The sequence below is a fragment of the Zingiber officinale genome, chromosome 9B (genome assembly GCF_018446385.1).
Source record: "Zingiber officinale cultivar Zhangliang chromosome 9B, Zo_v1.1, whole genome shotgun sequence".
Classification (NCBI taxonomy): Eukaryota; Viridiplantae; Streptophyta; class Magnoliopsida; order Zingiberales; family Zingiberaceae; genus Zingiber; species Zingiber officinale.
Window position 1 is genome coordinate 83,843,138 of NC_056003.1, and position 11,245 is coordinate 83,854,382.

At 36.9% G+C, this 11,245-nt stretch overlaps 1 long non-coding RNA gene across 1 annotated transcript; it reads right to left on the reverse strand.

Annotated features, from left to right (window-relative positions):
• Positions 1 to 6,294: 6,294 nt before the first annotated feature.
• On the reverse strand, positions 6,295 to 7,519 carry LOC122024569. Its single transcript, XR_006123463.1, has 4 exons — positions 7,249 to 7,519; positions 6,591 to 6,766; positions 6,402 to 6,500; positions 6,295 to 6,316 (listed from the first exon to the last, which is right to left on the reverse strand). It is a non-coding gene; the product is annotated as an uncharacterized LOC122024569 (long non-coding RNA).
• Positions 7,520 to 11,245: the final 3,726 nt, after the last annotated feature.

Sequence of the window (11,245 nt, forward strand, 5' to 3'; positions counted from 1 at the left end):
TCTTTAAGTGAGTTGTTTGATATCATTTTTCATTTCCATTTGAGCTACGTGAACCTCTTCAAGCAACTTTTCGATTCTCAACTATTGATAGTCTTGTGGTGGATGTTGTTTTTGAAAATACCCTTGTTACTGCCCCGGTTGGTAACTTTGCCTTTGATTTATGGGTTGGCCTTGGTCTTGATTATTTTTGTAGGAAAAATTTGGATGATTTCTCCATCCTGAATTATAGGTGTTAGAGTACAGATTTCCTTGCTTGGGGTTGAAGCTTGCTATGGCATCGCATTGATCGAAATTCTCAAGTTGAGAAGATAAAGCCACAAGTGGGCAAGCTTCTTGAACATGCTCCGTACTTCGACATGCATCGCACACTCCTACAATGGTGTTCACTGTGTCGATTCCCATTAATTCTAACTTCTTTGTTAAGGCATCAATCTTTGTAGACATAAGTGTCACTGCGTCAACATCAAATTCCTTGATGACTTAGTTGGGTTTCCAGAAAAGGAGCTACCACTTCTTTCAGACACCCACTGATGATGGTTACGAGTCACACTCTCTATTATTTCATCAGCTTCATCAAGTCCTTTGTTCATTAATGCCCCTCCAGCAACAGAATCGAGAGACACTTTGGTATGGTAGTTGATGTCGTTATAAAATGTGTGGATGACTAACCATTTCTCAAATCTATGGTGGGGGCAAAGTCTGAGCATATTCTTGAATTTGTCCCAAGCTTCATATAGGGACTCTATGTCAGCTTGTCTAAAACTCACAATCAAATTCCGCATGTGTGCAATTTTGCTTGGTGGATAGAATTTGTCAAGGAATAATTATTCATACTACTCCCATGATATGATGCTATTTGTAGGCATGGAAGTGAGCCACAACTTGGCTCTATCCCTCAAGGAGAAACCAAACAATAATAATTTCACTGCTTCAGCTGGGACTACGTTCATTTTCATTATCCCACATATCTCATAAAATACCTCTAAGTGTTGATTGGGGTCTTCAGTAGCCCTCCCCTAAACTAATTTTGCTGCACCAGGTGAATCACTACAGGCTTTATCTCAAAATTTTTGGCTTCAATAGAGGGTTTGATGATGTTAGACCGAAGCCCACAAGCGTACGGTGCTAGGTTATCCTTAAGGGGTTTGTTTGCCATATCAAATTATGCTTGTTCTCCTTATTATCTTTGCATGTTTCTTCTTCTATGATAGGTTCTATCAATTTCAAGATCAAGTGGAAATAGATTTCCTACAATATTAGATCTTCTCATACAAAAGCAAGATTTCTTGAATTTCAATAACAAAATCCAAATATAGAGAAAAATAATGTTTTCACATATAGAAGTGAGAAACAAAATGCAGGAAATTCAAAGTACTGAATTTAAATTGCAAGGAAGAAAGTAAGCTAGTGCTAGTTATCTACGAAAACAAGATTGCAGAAATATTCACAATATGAAAAAGGAAATAAGTTCAAATTAACTCAAGTGATAATCAACTAATGTTATAAGTGCAGTCTCCGGTAATTGCTTCAAAAACTTGATGTGTGCCTGCAAGTGCATGAATGTCGTCAAGTAATGAAAGATTATCAATCCCATGAGGATTGGTTATAAGCACTAGTGATTACTCATGATGAATTAGCTAAACAATTGAGGGTTGAGAGTTATGCACTAAGAGAAGAGAAGTAAAGTGAGAAGAAGAAGAGAAACAAGAAGGGTGTTGAGAAACTTGGTTTGGGAAACATTCTAAGGGTTCAGTTTCATTGTGATGTCAATCGATGTAACATGGATCACCTATTGCCTACCCTCTATTCCTATGCACTTGAGGAAATTAGATTCATATTCTATGCTACTGAAGGGAAGTGATTCCTATAAAGTTTGGTAACGGGATACCCCTGTCACTAGAGCCCCTCGGTCATAAATCACAAGAACACACTAGCACTCATTAATATAGAAATAGAAACAACAATTATGTTCAATTCCCTACTTCCATGTGGAGAATTGCTTTTCCTTTCAAAGTAATGCTCTAGACCTCTAGTAACGGGATACCCTTGTCACTATGACCCCTCAGTCATATGATCTAGGACACTCCCTCTATGGGATGAATAATTCTACATAAATATTCAATCAAACATGTAAATTAAGTTCAAACACAATTTATACACATAAGATCAAATATATACAAGGCATAATAATGTCATATAGATAGGAAATTGACATATCTATAAGTTCTTACATCAATCAATATCATAATTACTCCCTTAATCCTAGAATATTAGATCTACTCCATAACACGGAGGAAAGAATCCAAAGACATAAGAATTAAAAGCATTCGAACCCAAATTAGAAGAAGAAGGGGGGAGAAGCTTATTTGATGCGTTGAGTGATCTTCGGATACAATCCTTGCTCCTGGAGTTGATGAGATGATGAAAATAACTTTAGATCATTGAACGGAGGGCGGAGAAGGTGTAGATCACAACCAAGATGGATCTTCCAAGGGGAGAACCTTCCTCCCCTTGGAAAGGGGAAGAAACCCCTTTAAATAGTGTTGGGCATGGGCCTCGCACAGCCCGTGCCACGACTGTGTGGCATCCACATAGCCAACTTATGATTGGCCTCTGGTCAGGTAGCACAGCCGTGTAAATCCACACGGCCATAGTCTTCTTGTCCTCTGGAAATCTCACACGGCCGTGTGGATCCACACAGCCATGCTCTTCTTACTCTCTAGAGACCTCACACGATCGTGTGAATCCACACGCTCGGGCCTGTCTCCTTATCTATTTCATGGCACGGTCATGTGAGATCACATGGCCTGAGTCCTCTCCACCTCCAGTAAGTGGCACGTGTGGATTCCACAAGGCCAAACACCTTTGTCTTCGTTTGTTCTCCGAATCATCTGTGAGCGTCATTTTTGGTCCAAAATTGCACCCTATCAATAGAAAAATACATAAAGAGCATATATCCGATAAAGAAGAGTAATTATATTAAAAATATGATAAGATGTGTAAAAAAGCATAGATCAAGTACAAATTAAGTACATGAATGTTTACCAAAACATTCATAAAAGTGTATATAATTTATGCATATCAAACATATATGTTGATGTATGTCATGATATGCCATGATTGTATTGATGCATATGTAGTTTAATTGCAATTAGGCCCTTTTAATATACCTATCAAAGTTTGATACTCCCTTTTACCTAGATCAATTGTAGACATATTTACCAAAGCAAAATGACTCAATTTATCATGATAGAGTGCGATATGACAATTGTGATGTTCAACTATTAAACTTTGGGTGTGCCTTAACTAGGTTACCTCAATTAAATTGAGAACTTAAAGGCATATCCCACATGTTGGGTGAATGAACAAATTTGTATTGTTCATCTAGTTATGCAAGAGTTACATTTGATATAATTGGTATAAGTTGCCTACCTACATTATACGAGCCTTGAGTGATTAGCCAAAGTTAACTCAAGATGAGGTATAATATGAATTTTGTCCCACATGAATATCATCACTATTGGATTTGGAGCTAGTGTGTTGGTAAACTTTGGTTGCCCACATCCATGACTTACTCCTACTAAGCTTTATAATTCAGTGAGAGAATCATTTAATTAAAGCTCTAATTAAATGATTTGAATATGATACTTATTTTTACATTTTATTGTTGTAGATCACCATGTCATCAAATACGTTGAATACACTCTCTCTGCGATCTGTCCTTGATAAGGGCAAGCTCGATGGAGTTAATTTCCTGGAGTGGTACAAAAACTTGAGAATAGTTCTCAAGAAAGAAAGAAAATTGTACGTCCTAGATCATCACATTCTTGAAACACCCCCACTACTGCCACTAGAGCTGATAAGAATGCTTATAAGAAACATCAAGATGATGCATTAGATGTGTCATGCCTTATGCTTGCCACCATGAACTTTGAGCTTCAAAAGCAATATGAGAATATGGATGCTTATGATATGACTGAACATCTTAGACAACTATACCAAGGACAGGCAAGACATGAGAGATTTGAGATCTCTAAGATTCTATTTCAACGCAAGATGCAAGAAGAAAGTCCCATGGGACTATATATACTCAAAATGATTGGGTATGTAGAGAACTTATAAAGATTGAGATTTCTATTGGGCCAAGAATTGACTATTGACCTTATTCTGCAATCGTTGCCAGAATGCTACAGTCAGTTCATCATGAACTATAATATAAATAAACTTGACAAATCATTGCTTGAGCTGTTATGTATGTTGAGAACTGCTGAACTTAAGCTTAAGAAGGAAAAATCTAGCAATGTATTGATGGTGCAAAAGGGCAAAGCAAATGATAGCCTAAAGCTAAGGGTAAGACCCAAGCCAAATGGAAGCCCCAAACTCGTGCATTGAAACCAAAAGACGGGATACATAAGGAAGGATCCTACTTCCATTGTGGTGAGACAGGACACAGGAAGAGGAACTGTAAATCATATCTGGAGGAAGTTAAAAAGAAAAGAAAATGAGACTTCTGCCTTAGGTATATATGCTATAGAAGTCACTTTATCTATCTTGTCTTCTTGGGTATTAGATACCGGTTATACATCTTACATTTGTACTAATATGCAAGGCCTTCAAAAGGCTAGATCATTAATGAAGGGTGAAATGGACCTACGAGTAGGCAATGGTGCAAGAGTTGCTGCTATCGCTGTAGGAATATACACTACAACAAAAACCCACATAGACATCGGTTTTCCACCGGTGTCTATTACATTTTCGACCGATGTCTATGAAGGCGATGTAAAAGGTCTGTCATTTTAGACATCGGGTTAAAACCGGTGTAGTATCACTTAACGACATCGGTTTTCGAATCAGTTATAAACCGATGTAGTATCACTTAACGACACTATTTCAGCAACGGTGTAAAACCGATGTAATATGAATATACCTTGACAACTACCCATGTTGGTTGTTTTTTCCCTTGACATTTTGAATTTGCAGAGCTCAAACACCCATTCCTTATCAATTACACGTTACACTCAAAAATTATCTTGTACACAAAATCACCAAAGAAATTATAGCGACGGAACTGCAATAAGGGAAAAGATTGTTATTATACATGGCTCATAATAATTGTTAACCTCAGTTTGTCTCGACAAGGAAAGAATAACTACCACAAAAACACTATTGGTGAGCAACTTTCAATCAACTTTACATGTTGAAATATCTAAGAGCTTTACAAATTTTGATGGCCAGTTTATAAACCCAGCTTCTTGTTCAAAAGAGTAGGTCCAACAGCTGAACCACCAGGAACCTCAGTTCACAGGAGGGGAATTAATTAGTATACCATATTTGGGATGATTTCTATATCCAGGCTAGAGAACCTCGATCATTTGCCACTTGAGGTCTGCCTCGGGTAGGCGTGGCTGGTCTATTGGCATTAATTTCCTGAGGAGATAAACAATTTGGTTTCCAAGTCATAAAGAATGCAGATAGATGCAACAATAAAGTGCAAACATCAAAAGAGTTAACGCAGCAATACTTGCATCCATGTATCCTTAATATGACGTTCCGGTGATGTTTCAGGAGAATGGAAGGCAGGAGGTAAGGGATGAATTAGCTTTGGGACAACCACAAGATCTCGTCCCAAAACCAAAATTGCCCCCGTGTTATTTGTTGTTCCTGGATATATGGATTGAAAGAAAATTAGGAGAATTAATAGACAAACAATAGACTGAGCAAAGCTATGGATCCTCACCACAATAGTTAGTTGCAGAGAAAAGAGTGATTAAATGACCCTGAGTAAATCGTTCAAAACCATCCATGACACACTCATGTGCCCTTACTATCAACTGGAGGTCATTATTATTGTAGAACTCAATAACTAACTCGGTCAGGTTGTCACATCAAAAGATCAAAAATTTGAAACCATTGTATAGGAATTGAGTAGAAAATGGTCCGAGCCAAACATATAATCACTCACCCCAAAAGTAACCAAGCCAGGCCCCCTGGCATTTGGTCTTAACCCCTCAACACTGTCGTTCTCTGTTGGATCAGACCTGCATGAATAAGAAACAGGAAATAGTTATTCACAGAAATAAGGTATTTCTTTTTAGTTATTTATTTGTATGACCATAGCAGATCCATAAGAACTATTGCGCCAGTTTCCATTATGATAGGTCGTTGAAGGTTTTCGATCTGCTCTACATGATTTATGGAATGACTAATACCACCATGCATGCAGATAACTTTCTTCTCCATTAAAGCAGCTAAAGGCAACCAATTAAATAATCTGTTAATACGGTGCCATGCATGCTCAGATTCCGTCTTGTTCTCCCTGTTTCCAAACAATAAACAATAATATGGAACATAATTTTTTCTTGATAAACTAAATAATGACAGCAAACAGAAATTAGTGGTACCATTCTCTCGATGCACTCGGTACGAAACCCAAATAAAGCATTAATGTCTGTTGCCCCATGGTTTCCACGAATTAAATGTATATTATGTGGATATTCAATCTGCAACATTGATTCAGAAAATTTTGAAAAGTTTAAAGATACAACATATTTGTAAACATAAACCTGTACAAGAAGAGTGCAAAGTAATACCTTCAAGAATTCTTTGATGCTAAATATTTTCATAAAAATATTTGCTTGGATAAGACTGATCACATTGACAAGCTTGAGGGGAAAGTAATACCTTCAATGCAAGGAGAAGAGTAATAGTTTACAGGCTATGTTGGCCACGATCAACGTAATCACCCAAAAAGAGATAATCAATATAACTGGAAGTGGCAAAAACATAAGACAGTTTCACAAGCGGATAAAGGAAAATATGAACTAAAATTGACACTACAGATTTAAAAAAAGATGCACCCAAGTGTGTAGCCAAAACTGTGTATCAACATCTATTTTCATGCTGCAATATATGCAAATAGGCCAAAGCAAACTTAAACCTAGGATCTGAATAACTGAAGTCATAAGAGTACAAGTGCAAACCAAAATAATACAGGTCAAAAAAAGCTGCACCTTATCATCTGGGAAAAACTTGCAGTCAGTAGCTGCTTTCACACTGCAACATAAGCAATAGATCAAAGCAAACTTAAGTCTAGCGTTTAAATATCTGGTGTTAAGAGCGTAAGGGAAGGATATAGATAAGAATTCTGTGCTAACTGAAACATGAAGAAAACCTGGTGGAAATCATGGAGGAAACATGGTAGAAATCTAGTCATGCTTGATAATATTAGTGAAAGTTGAAAGTGCTTACGAAATGTCCCCTACCGTTGAAGGAGCACCATACTCATCAAACAAGCGCATGAGATCCCCAAACTGACCATGTAAATCACAAAAGATTTTGACAGGAGCTTTAATTTGTAGAGCAGTTGGCTCACTAGTGAATATTCTTTTAGCACTATCACAAAGCTCAGAGATCTCATTACAATCTAAGAAGAACTGCCTGCGTACAGGGGGTTTCCAACCACGTGGTTTCAGAAGATGAGCAACAACCTGTAAATTGAACACATTAGGCTATCATCAATAGAAGATTTACTTTACACGCATAATCAATAAGACATTTTAGATATTAGATACATTGTTCTTGCTCTTGTATGAAGTATCTATTTGGTTAGCAATATGAACCATGTTCTAAATTACTGATAAGTGCTGGTACTAGCAAATATTCTCTGCACTACTTAACTTTGAGAATTCAAACCTAATCTATAATAGCTATGTCTGTATTAAACTGTGCATTAGCCTATGTGAAAGGTTTGCTACTCCCTTTCCTGATAAGTAGTGGCTTGACAGTTCACAGACACCAGAATCAGTCATTATATACTTATTTAATATCATGAATCAAAAATGAAAGCATAGAAACAAAAAACAATTATTTGTTATTTGTTATTGAATTGTCTAGTTAACTAGATATGCTTAGAAAGCTGCACTCTACCTTGTAATAGATAATCACTAAAAAAGTTGACAAGGAAAGTTACGTGAGAGGTGAAGGATTGAGCATCTATAGCATATCTCGTACTGAATCAGAATTACAAAAAAATAATAAGAAGAAAGATCTTGGTGCCTTACAGCAACAAGGGAAGTTGAAAATTGATGGCAAAGCAATGGTATAGAATCCCTCACCTTTCAGCTTCTCAAAGAGCCATTTATCCTTCTCCTCCACTGTGCTTGAAAAAGCGCTGATGAAGTCAAGATCAGATCATCATAAGACATCAATCAAGAAAAGATCGGATTAAAAAGGTAAACGCAGGCATGCATGCGATTTCTCCCTTGTATGAACCAGAAAAGGGCAAAAACCAGACTGTAAAAGACTTAAGCATCACGGTTCTGTGGCGAATGTCAGAAATATGATCCACGAGATGACCTAAAAAAATCCCTTGGATTGGGCTAGGGAACATCCTGGATCTCAACACGCACACTACTCTTCCTCCGCTCAAGATCGACATTTTGGCGAAAATGCTTTCTTTTACACCGCTTCTTCCATGAGATCAAAGAAACCGGTAGGGCTCACAGAGAAAATCTGAGAAAATACAAAAAAGGAAAGGTTCTGCTTACAGAAAGGTCATCGCTCATGAAGGAAATCTCTGCTTTGGCTTAAAAATGACCGGAATGCGAAGAAGGCCTCCTCTTCTCGAGTTGGAGGAGATGCGGTGTGGTTGGACGGAGAAGCAAGGGTGTTGTGCCTTGATCCTGATCGAGCGAGGAAGGGGCGTCGATCTAGGAAGGGGAAGTGGAGATGAGGCTGAGAGAGATGGTCGGACGGCTAGCGGCTAGGAGGAAAGTCGTGGTGGTGTCGCGACGGTATATGGTGGACGACGCGATATAGGTTTAGGTTTGCAGGGAAGAGTGAAGTGTTGCAAATTTTGGCTAAGTATTGGTGGGAAAATTAAATTATTTTATTTATCATAGACACTAGGTTTTAAAAACCGTTGTTAAAATCGATGTCTATTAACGAAAAAAGGTGCTCATAGACATCGGCTAAAAAACCGATGTCTATGAGCGAAAATCTGCACTCATAGACATCGGTTTTTGGAAACACCGGTGTAAAATACTCAAAGACATCGGTTTTTGCTTAAAACTGTTGTTGTTCCACCGATGTCTATGAGGGTTTTTGTTGTAGTGATATTTCTTATCTTTGCCCATTGGGCTTATTTTAGAACTAGAAAAGTGTTGTTATGTGTCTGCTTTAACCAAGAACATTATTTCTATTTCTTGTTTAGATAGGAAAGGTTTTTCATTTGTAATAAAGGATAAATGCTATTCTGTTTATTTAAATAACATGTTCTATTGTAGTGTACTTCTTATGAATGGACTCTATATTCTAGACTTTAAAAATTCAATCTATAACATAAATACCAAATGGGTCAAATATAATGATTTGAGTCAAATATATCTCTAATATTGTTGCTTGAGTCACATAAATGAGAATCGTATTTCATAACTCCATAAGGATGAATTTTTGAACTCATTTGATTTTGAATCATATGAGGTATGCAAATTTTGTCTAAAAGGCAAGATGATGAAGACTTCATTTAGTGGACACAACGAAAGAGATAATGACTTGTTAGGACTTATATAAACTGATGTATGCAGCCCTTTCAAAATAGCAGTTAGCTAATTGATAGAGGAGGCTATCAATACTTCATTACTTTTACTGATGATGTCAGTAGATACGACTATGTGTATCTGATGAGACACGATCGAGTCAAAATCCTTTGAAAAATTCAAAGACTTTAAGAATGAAATATAAAACCAACTTGGTAAGTGTATTAAGATGCTTTGATCAGATCGAGGTGAGAAATACCTTAGCCAAGAGTTTCATGACTATCTCATTGAGTTTGGGATCATATCTCAACTTACTCCACCTGGAACAGCATAGTGGAATGGTGTATCAAAAAGGAGAAATCATACGTTATTACATATGGTACGATCGATGATGAATCAAATAGATCTTCCTATTTTCTTCCAGGGACATGCTCTAGAGATGACTACTTTCACACTTAACCACATTTCATCTAAGGCTGTCATAAAGACACCATATACGATATGGATAGAAAAGAGGCATAATATGTCTTTCATGAAGATTTGGGGTTGTAAGGTTTACGTTTGACGATAAGTCTCAAATAAACTAGGACTCAAATCGGACAAGTATTATTTTGTATGATATCCTAAGGAAACGAAGAAATATTACTTTTATAATCCCACACAAGGCAAAATATTTGTTGCTAGAAATGGTGTCTTTCTAGAAATGAAATTTATTTCTAGAAAAACTAGTGGGAGTAAAGTCGATCTTGAAGAAATTCAAGATACATAAATTAGCACCAAAACTTTGATGGAAATTAAATAGGTACCACAAAATATTGAGGATCATGATTTTGTTACACCATAAGAAGTCATGGAGCAACAACCTTTTCAAGTAGAATAAGCTCAATGCAGATCTGATAAGACTCGTCGTCAACCTAAGAGATATCGTTTCTCTTATCTGACCATGGCGATGTAGTGCCTATTGGTCTCAACGAACCTACATCTTATCATGAAGCTATACAGGTCCTAGATTCTGAGAAATGGCTAGAAGCCATGAGATCCGAAATAGAATTTATGTGCACTAACTAAGTATGGACTTTGGTTGATCCACCTGAAGGGATTAAACCCATTGGGTGTAAGTGGGTCTTCAAAGTAAAGATTGGCATGGATGGTCTTATGCACACTTATAAAGGTAGATTGATGGCTAAAGAATTCAAGCAGATTCATAGTATAGACTATAATGAAATCTTTTCACCAGTTGTGATGCTCAAGTCTATTTAGATCATGCTTACTATTGTAGCTTACTATAATTATGAGATCTGGCAGATAGATGTCAAAACTGTATTTCTTATTGGAAAACTACTCGAGGATGTGTACATGATACAACTTGAGGATTTTATAGATCCAAAGCATACTGAAAAGATACGTAAATTGCAAAGATCCATTTATGGATTAAAGCAAGCTTCTAGAAGTTGGAATATTCGATTTGATGATGCAATCAAAGCATTTGGTTTCATCAAGAATGAAGATGAACCTTGTGTCTACAAGAGGGATAGTGGGAGTACAGTCAACTTTCCCATATTATATGTAGATGATATACTTCTCATTGGAAATGATATCCCTAGTACCCTTCAATCAATGCCAACTTAGCTTGGGAATTATTTTTCAATGAAAAACTTAGGTTAAGCAGTCTACATTTTAGGCATCTAGATCTATAAAGATTGATCTAA